The sequence below is a fragment of the Miscanthus floridulus genome, chromosome 10 (assembly GCF_019320115.1).
Source record: "Miscanthus floridulus cultivar M001 chromosome 10, ASM1932011v1, whole genome shotgun sequence".
In the NCBI taxonomy this organism is placed as follows: domain Eukaryota; kingdom Viridiplantae; phylum Streptophyta; class Magnoliopsida; order Poales; family Poaceae; genus Miscanthus; species Miscanthus floridulus.
This window is the reverse complement of record NC_089589.1, coordinates 126209834-126225653: the sequence shown is the minus strand read 5'-3', so window position 1 is coordinate 126225653 and position 15820 is coordinate 126209834. Positions and strand designations below refer to the sequence as shown.

Sequence of the window (15820 nt, the reverse complement as noted above, 5' to 3'; positions counted from 1 at the left end):
GATCAAAAAGAAAGAAAAAAAGTCTTCTTTACTGATGACCGGCACTCTGAAGTTTCTGAGAAATCTGGCTTAAAATAGAATGATTTGATTTGATTTGTCAAGCAAGACAATGCAAACAATATACTAGTACTATTTATATTTATCTGATACAGAAACAAAGGATGTCATCGTCACGTGTTTCTCTTGGAGGGGGAAAAAACAAAAACAGACATAGAGCTCCCACGCGCGACGAAGCCGTCAACGGTCAACGAAGCCGGCCGTCCTTCAAAATCAGAGCTCACAAGCTGCCATTCAGTTTGAGGCTCCCACGCGCGACCTCACCTCACCGCCGTCGTCCTCCCCACTCTCCAGTCTCCACGACTCCCAGGCCAGGCGTCACCTGTCCGGAGCTCGCTTAGAGGGCAGCGGCACGCGATGGGGTGGGCGGCGCGGTTCCTGACGGCGGTGTCGTTCCTGGCCGCGGGGGTCCTCTTCGCGCCCGACGCGCTGGGCGCCGGCGCCGCGGCGGCCGCGAGGCTGGTCCACGTCCTCGCCTTCGCCACCGCCTGGGGCGCCGGGCTCTGGGTCACCTTCGTCGGCGGCATCGTCATGTTCAAGTAAGCAAAGCGCACTAAGCAAACGCCGCCGCGTCGATTCGCTGGGACTTGGGGTTTTGTTTTCTGCTAGCTTCATTCGAGGAGGAAGCGAAGCATCACTCCCGCGCCGAGCCCTCCTCTACCTCGCCGTCGGCGTCCTCCAGCATTCGCCCAGCCGCCCGCCAGGCGCCGGGATCCAGCGACGGCGAGAGGTTAAGTCCAAAACACTAGGGGCTTTTCTGTAAATCAGGGGCTTATATGCAAAACCACCGCGGCGACGGCGAGTCGGCGATGGCTTCCGGCGGACTGGGACGTCTTCTTCCCCTCCACGGCCACTCCGTGTCGTCCCTCCCTCTCCGGCATCGGCTTCACCGTGCTCGGAGCACCGAGTCTTCACCACCCACCGGCCACAGCACTCGCACCGTAGTCAGAGGAAGGTTGGGAGACGGGGAGAGATGCGTTCCACCTGTCTTCCTTGCCGATGCCACTTCAGTACTTCACCGAAGCCTCAAAATCCAAGATAAGCCCCTGATTTTGATGTGCTGCTGCTGTCAGCAGCGATTCAAAATCAACTTCATATTTTCAGTGCACAGCGCACATTCTTGGAAGAACATTGAGGGAAACTCAGTCTTTCAGATGCTGATTTTGAACTATGGATGTAAGATGAGAAGCACCAGGAATCTTTCTTTAGAATTATATGACTTCTAATTGCATGGGTTTTTGCTCCTCGCGAATTCTCTGGATCAGCGTCTTAGTTTGGTAACTATTAGTCCTGAAAAATCACACTGCAAAAATAGGACTTGCACCTTGAAGATGTGTTGGGAAGGAGAATTGGGATATCTGGAGTACTCTTATGTCATATCGAGACAGCTCTTACTCTTAGGTATAAGACTATAAGCTTGTGTACTCCATTAAACATTCTGAAAGTTCAGCCCCCATCGTTTTCTCATTAAACATTCTGAAAGTTCAGCCTCCATCGCTGCCTTTTTCAAGGAAGTGGGGTGGTTTTCTTATTTATTGCTTGTTGGCCCACAGGATCACCGGCTCAGGTGAGTGAAGTACTCGTCGGTCTTGCCGAGTACCCGCTAGTGTTGCCGAGCACCCACTAGCCGTGCCGACCACGAACAGGCGTTGTCCGTCCCCACACACTATGACTGGAGCTAGAAAAAGAAGGGAGAACAGAGTAAGCACGCACAATACAAGACACCAACGTTGGCCGAAGCCCTGTTTGTGAGATGGCAAATCTGAACTCTCTTTACTGAGTTGCCGTGATAGTCTATTTATACAACTCTATCCATCTAGTCCTGTTGCAGCGCACATGCTGTAACAGTAACTAGATAACATACGGGGCTGACTCTGCGCCGGCCACTGCATGTGCCTACAGTGCTGCAGGTGAGCCGTGCGACGCCTGCATCTGCAGCGGCTACAGTATCACAGCAGGGGTGCCTTTTCGGCGCCGCATTCCCTTGCTGTGTTCACACAAGATGACAGTAGATTAGCTAACAATCTTCCCCTAATCCTACTGCTAACCCTTGTACCCCCTCCATACCGATCATCTTCTTCAGCTCCGTGAGTCGAAGTCGTCCAAGCGTCTTGGTGAGGACGTCTACGAGTTGCCGACCAGTTTCGATAAACTCGATGACGATTTGCCCTCCATCGACACAGTCCCTGAGGAAGTGGAACTTCACGTTGATGTGTTTACTCCGGTCGTGCAGAACCGGATTCTTCGCGAGGGCGATCGCGGGCTGGTTGTCCACCATCAGTGCTGGTGGGTGAGCTTCCACACCGATCAGCTCGCCCAGCAGCCGGCGTAGCCACACAACTTGGCACGCCGCTGTGGCCGCCGCTACGTAATCTGCCTCGCACGTAGATAGCGCCACCACCTTCTATTTCAGCGACAGCCATAAAATTGGGGCCGACCCAAGGAAGACAAGTACGCCAGAGGTGCTCCGTCGTCCGTCGATGTCCCCTGCCATGTCTGCATCGCTGAATACCATGAGCTGCAGCCTACCCCCGCCGGTCTTTGGGAAGATGATCCCATGATTCACCGTCCCCTTGACGTAGCGTAGTAGCCGCTTCACCGCAGCCTAGTGATCCTCTCTGGAATCCTCCATGAAGCGACTAATGTAGCCCACAGCGAACGCAATGTACGGCCTCGTGTTGACTAGGTAGCGTAGACCACCGACGATGCTCCGGTAGAGTGTTGCATCCAACTTTGCCGCGGTGCTGGCCTTCGTCAGCTTTAGCTGCTCCTCCATCGGAGTCACGCATGGCTTGCACTCCACCATGCTGCTCCTCTCCAACAGCTTGGAGGCATACGCGCTCTGACCGAGCGTGAGTTCCTCCTTCCCCTGTCTCACCTCGATGCCGAGGTAGTAGGAGAGTATGCCGAGATCGCTCATTCGAAAACAAGCCACCATCTCTTGCTTGAAGCTGTTGATGTCCTCCGTGCGCGCATCGGTGACGATTAAGTCATCCACATACACGCCGACCACGAGCTCTTCCTTCCCCCGTCGTCGCGTGTAGATCGCGTGCTCGGTTGCGCACCTTTGAAACCCAAGCTCGTCTAGCGTGGCGTCAAGCATGGCGTTCCATGCTTGAGGGGCTTTGAAAGCTCTAGGTTGGTTTTGGTTAATTGATGAAACCCTAAGTGCTAACATAGTTTATCTAAGTGATTATGAGATAGGTAGCACTACTCCAAGAGATGAAGCAATGATGAAGATCATGACAATGGTGATGGCATGGTGATGATCAAGTGCTTAATCTTGGAAAAGAAGAAAGAGAAAAACAAGGCTCAAGGCAAAGGTATAAATTATAGAAGCCATTTTGTTTTGGTGATCAAGACACTTAGAGAGTGTGATCACATTTAGGATAGATAATCGTACTATTAAGAGGAGTGAAACTCGTATCGAAATGCAGTTGTCAAAGTGCCACTAGATGTTTTAACTCATTGCATATGCATTTAGGATCTAGTGGATCACTAACACCCTTGAAAATGTTTGTGAAAATATGCTAACACACATGAACAAGGTGATACACTTGGTGGTTAGCACATTTGATCAAGGGTGACGAAGATAGAGGTGAAGTGGAGTCAGTCCTGCTGATCATCCACCGACCGGACGCTGGTCTCGATCTGACGGGACTCTGAGAGGCTGCGTCCGGTCGAGCTGACTTAGCGACGTAGTGTTTAGGGTATTGCACCGGACGCTGATCTGTGTCCAGTCGAGGTGGACCGGACGCATCCGGTCGAAGAAAACCGGATTTCGACCCTTACTGTAAACGACCGGACGCTGGGGGTTCAGCGTCCGGTCAGTCTTGCTGGAGCGTCCGGTCAGCTTTGTAGCCGTTGAAATCTGACGAACCGTGTTTGAAGCTGGTGACGCGTGGCATCCATCGGGCGACCGGACGCTGAGGGCCAGCGTCCGGTCAGTCTGACCGGAGCGTCCGGTCAACCCGCGTCATGCCTAGTGAAGGGGTATAACGGCTCTATTTCGTGGGGGCTTCTATTTAAGCCCCATGAACGGTTGAAGCTCATACTCTTGGCCATTTGCATTGACATAGCAACCTTGTGAGCTTAGCCAAAGCCCTCCCACTCATCTCCATCATTGATTCATCATCATTGTGAGATTGGGAGAGAATCCAAGTGCATTTCTTCAGTGATTGCATCTGGAGGCACTTGGTATTCGTGTTTCGCTACGGATTTCGCTTGTTTTTCTTGGTGGTTGCCACCACCTAGACGGTTGGAGCAGCGGTGGAGGATTGGCACGAGTTGGTGATTGTTCGTGGCCATCTCCGGTGATTGTAAGGGGAGTTGTACCTTGCTCGGCGGAGTGCCGAAAGGTAACTCTAGTAAATTGCTCATGTCATTGAGTTACCTCACTTGTGGGTCGGTTCTTGCGGTGTCCTATCGTGTGGACGAGGTTTGTGAAATACCTCTTAGCCGCCAAATCACCAAGTGTTGGTCAACACAACGAGGACGTAGCGTGTTGGCAAGCACGTGAACCTCGGGAGAAAATCGATTGTCTCTTGTCTTTGGCATTCTCTCGGTGATTGGCTATATATTCATCTTGTGATTGGTTCATCCTCTATACGGCGGTATAATCACCCTACTCACTTATTTACATTCTTGCAAACTAGTTGATACAAGCTCTTTAGTGTAATTAGAATTGAGAGCTTGCTTTATTATTTACATTCATCTAGTGGAGCTCTTTAGAGTAGCAAGATTAAGAGCTCTTAGTGAGTAGTTACATAGCAAGTTTGTGTGCCTAAGTAATCATTGCAACTAGAATTATTGGGTAGGCAACCCTTGTAGAGTTAGAGCAAGTTTGCATTACGCTATTTGTCATACTAATCAAATTGCTCTAGTTGATTTGTAGATTTTTAAATAGGCCATTCACCCCCCCTCTAGCTATATTAGGACCTTTCAAGTGGTATCGGAGCCGTGGTCACCGTTTGTGTAAAGGTTTAACAACCTCGGTGTCAAATTATGGCTCAAGTTGTGTTCAACCATGTGGGGGGCAAACCACCATTCTTTGATGGCACAAGCTATGATTATTGGAAGAGAAAGATGAAGATGTACTTAGGTTCAATCAATGATCAAGTGTGGGAAGTGACCGAAAATGATTATGCTATCATTGATCCCGACAATCCCACCAACCAAGATAGAACCAACAAGCAATGCAATACAATGGCTCTCAATACCATATACAATGCCATTGATTCCAAGGTGTTTAAGCAAATCAAGGATTGTGAGAGAGCTAATGAGGTGTGGACAAGATTGGAGGAAACATATGAGGGCACACCGGAGGTGAAGAGTGCCAAGTTGTATATTCTCAAGGATAAGTTGACAAGTTTCAAGATAAAAGATGATGAGAGCATTCCGGAGATGTTCCATCGGTTACAAGTAATTGTCAATGACTTGAAGGCCTTGGAAGAAAAGATCAAGAATGATGATGTCTCCCATCGATTCTTGATGTGCCTACCTCCAAGATTTGAGATGTTGAGATTGCTAATCATATGAGGATGATTGAAGGAGATCACCCTTAACCAAGTACTAGGTGATGTCATGACCCAAGAGACATACCGTGTGGAAAGGGAAGGGGATGACAAGGAAGAGAAGAAGGAAGAAGAAGACAAGAAGAAGAAAAGCATAGCGTTCAAGGCTAGCTCATCATCATACAAGAATAAGGGCAAGTCCAAGAAAGAGTCAAGTGATGATGAGGATCCTAGTGATATTGATGATGAGGCTATGGCTCTATTTGTGCGCAAGATGGGCAAGTTCATGAAGAAGAAGGGCTATGGTGCAAGAAAGAGAAGAGATCACACCAAGAGCAAGGAGTATGTGAGGAGATGCTATAATTGCAAGAGCCCCGATCATGTTGTAGCAAATTGTTCTTACAATAGTGACAATGATGAGGAGGAGAATAAGAAGCACAACAAGGATAAGAAAGAAAAGAAGGAGAAGAAGGAGAAGAAAATGACCTTCCAAAAGAAGAAGAAGGGTGGAGGCTATGTGGTCACTTGGGATAGTGATGGCTCATCGGATAGTGATGACTCTAGTGATGATGGCAAGAAATCAATCAAGAAAGCACTAGCAAGCATTGCCATCAACAAGAAGCTCTCCATCTTCGACACTCCATCGACATGCCTCATGGCAAAGCCCACCAAGGTAAAATATGATGAGAGTGATGATGATAATGAATGTGAAAGTGATTCATGTAGGGATGATGATAATGATGATAATGATGATGAGGAGTACTCCAAGGAGGAACTCTTGGACATGTGTGAATAAGTGCACACTTGCAATGAGATGAAGAGAAAGGAGTGCAAAGAATTACACAAGAGAGTAAAATTTTTGAGCAATCCTTTGATGAGCTCAATGCCACTCATGAAGGGCTAGTGGATGCCCATGAGAATCTTGGCAAAGCTCACTCCAAGCTTGAAAAGGCTCACTCCTCTCTCATTGAGCAAGTCAAGAAGGAGGAAGCCAAGAAGGAGCAAGTGATAGTTACTTTTGATGTGGGACTAACATGTGATCTTATTAATGAATCTATTCATGAACCCATTATTGTTGCTCCTACTAACACTTCTTGTAGCACTACCATTTCCACTCCACCTATGAATGATACATCACTAAAGGTGGAAAATGAGACCCTCAAGAAGGAGGTGAATGAGCTCACTCATGCCTTAGGCAATGCCTATGGTGGAGATGCCCACTTGCTAAAGTACTTGGGTAGCCAAAGGTTTTCTCTCAACAAAGAGAGATTAGGCTATACCCCTAAGAAAGGCAAGACGACCTTTGTCATTCTGAAAGCTAGCTTTATGAAGGGCAATGGTCGGTTTTGCAATAGATGCAAGCAAGTGGAGCATATAGAGCAATATTGCAAAACTAACAAGAACAAGCTACCTAATGTATCCTCAATCTAATTTGATTCTTGTTACATGCTTTATAAGGGTGCCAATGGTGTGGAGGCTAAGTTCATTGGTACACCAATTGTGGGCCCAAAGAAGAAGGCCATTTAGGTAACAAAGACCTTGGTAACTAACCTACAAGGACCCAAGCAAGTTTGGGTACCTAAAAGAAATTGATTTTCTCTTGTAGGTCAATTATAAAGTCAGAGGAGGCATTGGGTGCTTGATAGTGGGTGCACATAACACATGACCGGTGATTCAAGAATGTTCAATTCAATCAATGAAAACAAGAGCAATGTGATTGATAGTATAACATTTGGTGATAATGGCAAAGGCAAGATCAAAGGACTTGGTAAGATTGCAATATCCAATGATTTGAGCATTTCCAATGTGCTACTAGTAGAGAGCTTGATGAAACCCTAAGTGCTAACCTAGTTTATCTAAGTGACTATGAGATAGGTAGCACTACTCCAAGAGATGAAGCAATGATGAAGATCATAACAATGGTGATGGCATGGTGATGATCAAGTGCTTAATCTTGAAAAAGAAGAAAGAGAAAAACAAAATGCTCAAGGCAAAGGTATAAATTGTAGGAGCCATTTTGTTTTGGTGATCAAGATACTTAGAAAGTGTGATCATATTTAGGATAGATAATTGTACTATTAAGAGGAGTGAAACTCGTATCGAAATGCGGTTGTCAAAGTGCCACTAGATGTTTTAACTCATTGCATATGCATTTAGGATCTAGTGGATCACTAACATCCTTAAAAATGTTTGTGAAAATATGCTAACACACATGAACAAGGTGATACACTTGGTGGTTAGCACATTTGATCAAGGGTGACGAAGATAGAGGTGGAGTGGAGTCAGTCCTGCTGATCATCCACCGACCGGATGCTGGTCTCGATCTGACCGGACTCTGAGAGGCTGCGTTCGGTCGAGCTGACTTAGCGACGCAGTGTTTAGGGTATTGCACTGGACGCTGATCTGTGTCCGGTCGAGGTGGACCAGACGTGTCCGGTGGAAGAAAACCGGATTTCGACCCTTACTGTAAACGACCGGACGCTGGGGGTTCAGCGTCTGGTCAGTCTTGCCGGAGCGTCCGGTCAGCTTCGTAGCCGTTGAAATCTGACGAACCGTGTTTGAAGCTGGTGACGCGTGGCATCCATCGGGCGACCGGACGCTGAGGGCCAGCGTCCGGTCAGTCTGACCGGAGCGTCCGGTCAACCCGCGTCATGCCTAGTGAAGGGGTATAACGGCTCTATTTCATGGGGGCTTCTATTTAAGCCCCATGGCCGGTTGAAGCTCATACTCTTGGCCATTTGCATTGACATAGCAACCTTGTGAGCTTAGACAAAGCCCTCCCACTCATCTCCATCATTGATTCATCATCATTGTGAGATTGAGAGAGAATCCAAGTGCATTGCTTGAGTGATTGCATCTAGAGGCACTTGGTATTCGTGTTTCGCTGTGGATTTCGCTTGTTTCTCTTGGTGGTTGCCACCACCTAGATGGTTGGAGCAGCGGTGGAGGATTGGCACGAGTTGATGATTGTTCGTGGCCATCTTCGGTGATTGTAAGGGGAGTTGTATCTTCCCCGACGGAGTGCCGAAAGGTAACTCTAGTAAATTGCTTGTGTCATTGAGTTACCTCACTTGTGGGTCGGTTCTTGCGGTGTCCTATCGTGTGGACGAGGTTTGTGAAACACCTCTTAGCCGCCGAATCACCAAGTGTTGGTCAACACAATGGGGATGTAGCGTGTTGGCAAGCACGTGAACCTCGGGAGAAAATCGATTGTCTCTTGTCTTTGGCATTCTCCCGGTGATTGGCTATATATTCATCTTGTGATTGGTTCATCCTCTACACGACGGTATAATCACCCTACTCACTTATTTATATTCTTGCAAACTAGTTGATACAAGCTCTTTAGTGTAATTAGAATTGAGAGCTTGCTTTATTATTTACATTCATCTAGTGGGGTTCTTTAGAGTAGCAAGATTGAGAGCTCTTAGTGAGTAGTTACATAGCAAGTTTGTGTGCCTAAGTAATCATTGCAACTAGAATTGTTGGATAGGTGGCTTACAACCCTTGTAGAGCTAGAGCAAGTTTGTATTACGCTATTTGTCATACTAATCAAATTGCTCTAGTTGATTTGTAGATTTTTAAATAGGCTATTCACCCCCTCTAGCCATATTAGGACCTTTCAGGCTTGCCACAGCCCGTAGAGCGCCTTGCGTAGTCGGAGCACCCTATGCTCCTCTCCCTTGACGACGAACCCGAAGGCTGCCTGACGAAGACCGTTTCCGCCAGTTCGCCGTTGAGGAAGGCTGATTTAACGTCCAGGTGATGGACGCGTCAGTCCTTTGCTGCTACCAAATCTAGTAGCAAACGAACTGACTCCATGCGCGCTACTGGTGCAAAGACTTCCACGAAGTCGATGCCCTCATGCTGAACAACGCCTCGGGCGACGAGGCGCGCTTTGTGCTTGACAATGGCGCCGAGCTCGTCCCTTTTTACCTTGTACACCCACTTCAGGCTGATCGGACGGCATCCTGGAGGTGGATCGACGAGCTACCAAGTCTCGTTTTCCTCGACCGCCTTCATCTCCTCCAGCATCGCCCGTCGCTAGTTTCCATCGCGCTTGGCTAGCGCAAACGTGGGTGATTCCTCTGCACTGACGAGTAGCAGCTCTATGTCGTTGAGTAGCCTACCCGCCAGACCTGAGGGACCTATGCCACCGATGATGTCGTCCAGCCTGCAGAACCGCAGCTCCTCACCTTCGTGGTAGGCGTCCACGAACTCAGTGATGTCACTTGGAGTTGAGGCGAACTCGATCGGCGTTGATGGAGTTCCCTGTTCCGTCGGAGTGACTGGCATAGCACCTGAAGTGCTCGGCACTGCTTCTGGACAGCTCATCATAACTCCTTCAGTATTCAGCCACATTGTAGGAGTGCCTAGCCTCAGTCTTGGGATGGTTGGCATCACAACAAGACATCTTGGCTCCACCACGGGAGTGCTCGGCACCCGTCCTGAAATGGTCGCCACCACTGCAGAACCTCCTGGCTCCACTCTTGGCGTGATCGGCATCCCTCCAGAAGTGCACGACACTCCTCCTGGAGTGCTCGGCATCCCTCCCGAAGTGCTCGGTACTGCCCCAGGAGTGCTCGACTCTACCGCCGGAGTGCTCGGCGCTCCTCCCGGAGTGCTCGGCACCTATTCCCCAGCGTCTCCACTACCATGGATGACCAAGTGCTCGACGATGAAGGTATTGGTGAAGCCGCCTGCTTCCCCCGTGCTCGGACTGCTCCAGTCCCAAGCCGCCTTCTCGTCGAACACGATATCATGCGAGACGAGCACCTTGTCTCCGCGAGGGTCGTAGAGCCGGTACACCTTGGTACCCTCCGTGTAGCCCAAGAACACCATCGGTGTGCTCCTGTCCTCCAACTTGGTGAGGTTCGACTTCGTCTTCCTGACGTGGCCGATGCAACCGAATGTCCGGAGGAAGGACACGCTTGGCTTGCACCCATACCAAGCTTCGAACGGCGTCTTGCCTGTCAGGGCCTTGGTCGGAGCACGATTGAGGATGAACACCACCGTGGTCACCGCTTCTCCCCAGAACCTTGCCGGCATGCCTTTGGCCTTCATCATGGATCGGGCCATGCCAACCACCATCTGGTTCCACCGCTCCACCACGTCATTATGTTGTGGCGAGTACGGTGTGGTGTGGTGTTGCCCCACACCTTGATCCACGCAGTACGCAGCGAACTCCACCGAAGTGAATTCACCGCCGCGATCAGTCCTCAGCATGCGGAGCTTCTTGCCGCTCTCGGCCTCCGCGCGCGTCTTGAACTTCTTGATCGCCGCCGCCGCTTCGTCCTTGCTCGTCAGGAGTTGCAGCCACATGTAGCGACTGTAATCGTCCACGAGCAGGAGGAAGTACCACCGACCACCGCATGTAGCAGGCGTGATCGACCCGCAGAGGTCGCCGTGAACGAGCTGGAGTGCTTCCTTCGCGCGATACTTGGCCGCCTTTGGGAAAGGTAGCCTCCTCTGCTTCCCGGCCAGACAGCTATCACACAGCTCGCCTCCATGCTTGATGTGGGGTAGTCCTCAGACCATCTTGTCCAGCCGACCAAGCGCGTCGAAGCTGAGATGTCCGAATCGGGCATGCCACATCCACGGTTCCTCCGAGTGCCTTGCCGCCAGGCACATCGGCTGCTCTACCTTCAGGTCGAGCAGGTATAACCGGTTCAGGGACCTCTTCACCTTGGCAAGAAGTCGCTGCTCCCGGTCCCTGATCCTAAGGACGCCATCCTTGATCAGAACCTCACTGCCGCGCTCATCCAGCTGACCAATGCTAATGATGCTGGAACACAGCTGCGGAATGTAGTATACATCTGTTAGCGCGCGGTGCTCCCCGTTCTAGCACCTGAAGATGATGGTGCTGCGCCCTTGGATTGCCACCCCGAGAGCCGTTACCAAACTTCACCGTACCGGTAACATCGCCGTTGAGCTCGAAGAAGGATGCCTTGGAGCCCGTCATGTGGTTGCTGGCACCGGAGTCTAGATACCACCGCTGCTCCTGGTCGGCGCCCACACGCCCGAGGTGAACTTAGGTGCGTGGCTCATCGAGGTTGACGGTCTTTAGGGCCTTCCCAGGTCCTTCCACCGTCGTCGCCTCTTCCCTCTCCTCGGCCTCGACGTCATGCAGTGCACAGAACGTCGCCATCAGGATAGTCGTCTCGTCCTCATCATCGGCTTGCGCCAGATGAGCATGAGCCTTCTATTCCTGCTTGCGGTTTGGGCACTCCTGTGCCCAATGGCCCATCTTCCCGCAACGCCGGCAGGCGTTGGGGTCGACCTGCTTCTTCTCCGAAGAGGCCTTGCCACGGCGCTTGCCCTCGCCACCGCGACTGGAGGAGGCTGCCTTGCCGGAGCTCCTCCAAGCAGCCCATTCCTCTTCCGTCAGCATTAGTTTCCCACTGTCCTTTGTTGCTGTCGCCTGCTCTAGGCGCTCGTCCACCGCCCGTAGACGGCCTGTCACATCCTCAATGGTGAGGGTGGACAAGTCCAGCATCGTCTCTATGGAGAGAGCGATCTAGATATATTTTGCCGGCGCGGAGTGGAGGAACTTGGAGACCGCCTCCTCTTCGTCGATGGTGACGCCGTGGCTCTTTAGCTTGCTGATGAGTGTCTATAGGCGGAGGGAGAAGTCCTCCACCATTTCACCATCCTTGAACTTGAGGTTGGCGTACTCCTGCTTCAGAAGCTGGGCCGTCGCCTTCTTTGCGTGGTCGGAACCGACACGTATCGCCGCAATAGCCTCCCACGCCTCCTTAGCCGAGCTCTTCGCCCCCAACGGCTCCCTGTACTCCGCCGGTACAGCAGCGAGGATAGCCTCCAAAGCTGACATATCGTCTTCTTCCACGTCGGTGCCCTTGTCAACAGCATTCCAGAGCCGTCGGGCTCTGATCTTGACCTTCATGGTCACCGACCACTCTCCATAGTTGGTGTGAGTCAGCGTCGGCCAACTGATGCCGCTGACCTCCCACACTGTGCGAACAACGACCTCCGATCGTGGCTAGGCAGCCACAACAGTGCCATTGCTGTCGCCCATCTCCGAACCGCCTGTCATCGCCAGTGGTTAGTCTGGCGACGGCGCTTGTACGGCTCTGATACCACTTGTTGGCCCACAGGATCACCGGCTCAGGCGAGTGAAGTACTCGCCGGTCTTGCCGAGCACCCGCTAGTGTTGCCGAGCACCCACTAGCCGTGCCGACCACGAACAGACGTTGTCCGTGCCCACACACTATGACTGGAGCTAGAAGAAGAAAGGAGAACAGAGCAAGCACGCACAGTACAAGACACCAGCGTTGGCCGAAGCCCTGTTTGTGAGATGGCAAATCTGAACTCTCTTTACTGAGTTGCCGTGGTAGTCTATTTATACAACTCTATCCATCTAGTCCTGTTGCAGCGCACATGCTGTAACAGTAACTAGATAATATACATGGCTGACTCTGCGTCGGCCGCTGCATGTGCCTATAGTGCTGCAGGTGAGCCGTGCGGCGCCTACACCTGCAGCGGCTACAGTATCACAGCAGGGGTGCCTTTTCTACGCCGCATTCACTTGCTGTGTTCACATAAGGTGGCAGTAGATTAGCGAACATTGCTTACATATTAGGATTTTTTAGTAATATACAGTGCAGTCTTAGAGTCTAGAAGCAATTCCTTTTGCTCAGCTGTTAAAATATCGTTCAATAAATTTTTACACAGTGCTGATATAACACTTTCTTATAGTGAGAACTAAGAAGTCCAGCGGAAAAGTAAAGTCTAGCATATATGTTCTTGTTGCAATAGCACCACGTGCAGTTCAGTTATTCCCTTACTAGAACATAGTGTAAACCTTGATGATGTTTTGATAAAATCCTTCTTGAACTCGGAAGGTACTTGCCGAGACACCAGTTTGGGAGTCTGCAGGGGAAAATGTTCCCAGCATACTTCATGTTGATATCAGCATGCTCAGCGATATCCGTGGCAGCATTCGCGTACCTGCACCCCTGGAAGACAGCATCAACCATCGAGCGCTACCAGCTTGGATTCCTTATTTCAGCCCTTGGCTGTAACCTGTCCAACCTTTTGGTCTTCACACCCATGACCGTTGAGGTGATATACTTTATTCATGATCTTCAGCTTTTTATTTACCTCTGTTTGCTTTTGCCAAATGACACACTGTATTATAGTTTGGGTATGCAGTAATCTCAGGACTAATGAGTGCATATTTTTTACGGTTCGTTTGCAATTTCGAGATTAACTATACTTGTATTTGAGGTAAGGAAAAGGGAAGACACTTTGATGGAGGTTTATATTGTTATATAGGTCAGTTTCTGAGTACTAAATCGTTGTGGCGCATACAGGAACGTATAGATTTGTTTTTGTTTTCTTTTTGGGAATAAGGAATAGACAAACTGTCTAATCACAGAAATTTGGATGTTCGCCATTTCCAACAAATGTCTTTGCAATCTTCGCACCACCAAGATGGGTTTTGCAGAATTGCACTCAGCTTGTTGACACTTTGATTTCCCTGCCATTTTCTTTTTCTTTTTTATTTTTCAAACAGGGTCCACTATGTTTTGTTTTTTAGTGAGCAATCCAGTGTTGGGATTTGGGAGGCCAGAATCTAGCTTTTTCATTTAGAAGCACAGAGGTATGTCTGGCCATGTGTATGAACCTTCAGAATATCTGATTGTCATGAATTTACAATGCAACTCTTTCTGTGCTTTTAGATAACAAACTTGACAAATGAGTTATCTTGACTGGATCGCTGAAATCTGCATCGAGCACAACTCATTGTACTATTCAAGTAGACAAGTACTAGGGTCGGACACAGATATCTTTTGGTTGGTTAAGCACTACTACTCTTTCTACCTTCAGTCGCTCGTTCTTATACAGTGCTCTGCTCGCGCAGATGATGATGAAGAGGCACAAGATGGAGAAGGACCTCGGCATCGGCACCGAGGTTGGGTACTCAAAGAACGCGGAGACGGCAAAGAGGAGCCCCGCCCTTAGCCATGAACCGGAAGTTCGGGATGATCCACGGGCTGTCGTCGCTGGCCAACATCATGGCCTTCGGCTGCCTGGCCATGCACTCCTGGTATCTCTCCAGCAAGCTCGACCTGTGACTGATGAAGGCTTTCCCTTTTTGTGATGCTCGCCACGACGTAGCTGGTGTCTACAAACTCGGAGCTTAACTTAGGTCTATGTATGGAGAAACTGTGTCTTGTGAGAGAACTTGAGACGAGATGTGTTGTGAATTTGAATAATGTACAGAATGTATGTAGGCGGATGATTGGTGTTTGAAACTGTTTACATAGGAAAGCTCATGCTCTGATTGTCTCTTTGGCATAATATAACCAAGATAGATGGTTTGCAAGAGGTGTGGATGTGCAGAGGTGCAATTGTGCACACTTTCAGAGTTCAGATAGCCCACGCTGGCCGCGGCTAGATTAATATCTAATGGGCCCGCATGTTAGAGTCTACGAAGGTGAACCAACGCAATATGTAGCCCAAAGTCAAGTAAGCCTTTCGCGCCACGGCCCATTTCACCGGCTCCGTTATCCCGCGCTATAGTACTATTATTTTTTTATTACCCGAGGCAACATCGAAGAAGGTGTGGTGGACTCTGACGCGAACCTGTGGGGCAACCAATGGCCGTAGTGGGAAATAAAATAACCTCCGACGAGGCGAGGACCCCGTTTCACTTCCTCCTCGCCGAACTCCGGGGGCGCACTTTGGTGTCTTCTCACTATGAAAAACATGTGATTTGTCGAGTACAAAAATTTTTACTAAGTACCAAATTTTATATATTTGGCAAAGATCTGCTTTGCCGAGCGCCGCACTCGATAAAATATGGCACTCGGCAAAGCCTAGCACTCGACAAAGACCTGCACTCGGCAAAGGTTGTCTTTGCCGAGTGCCTGGCACACACTCGGCAAAGATTGGTAGGGCTTAACGGCATCCAGCGGTGTCCTCTTTGCCGAGTGCCCCCTGTTTGGCACTCGGCAAAGAATTTACTTTGCCGAGTGCTAAAACTTGGCACTCAGCAAAATAAAAAAAATTTAGTTTTTTACCACCAATTTTTTTTTTGAAGCTTTAGTACACTACCACAAACAACATATTTAAATTTGAGACATTTTCGTTGCCTTTTGGCATATTTCTATAGTTTATTTTGTTTTGTTGAATTTTTCCAGAAAATGTAAGTTTGAACTGCAGGTGCATCGAATAATGGATTACATTCGTTCAAAAAATGTTATCCTTGTTTCTTAGTGTAAATTTAT

At 49.4% G+C, this 15820-nt stretch overlaps 1 pseudogene; it reads left to right on the top strand.

The window, feature by feature from the left end:
- The first annotated feature begins 261 nt into the window (after positions 1-261).
- LOC136487166 (uncharacterized) lies at positions 262-14883 on the top strand (annotated as a pseudogene).
- Positions 14884-15820: the final 937 nt, after the last annotated feature.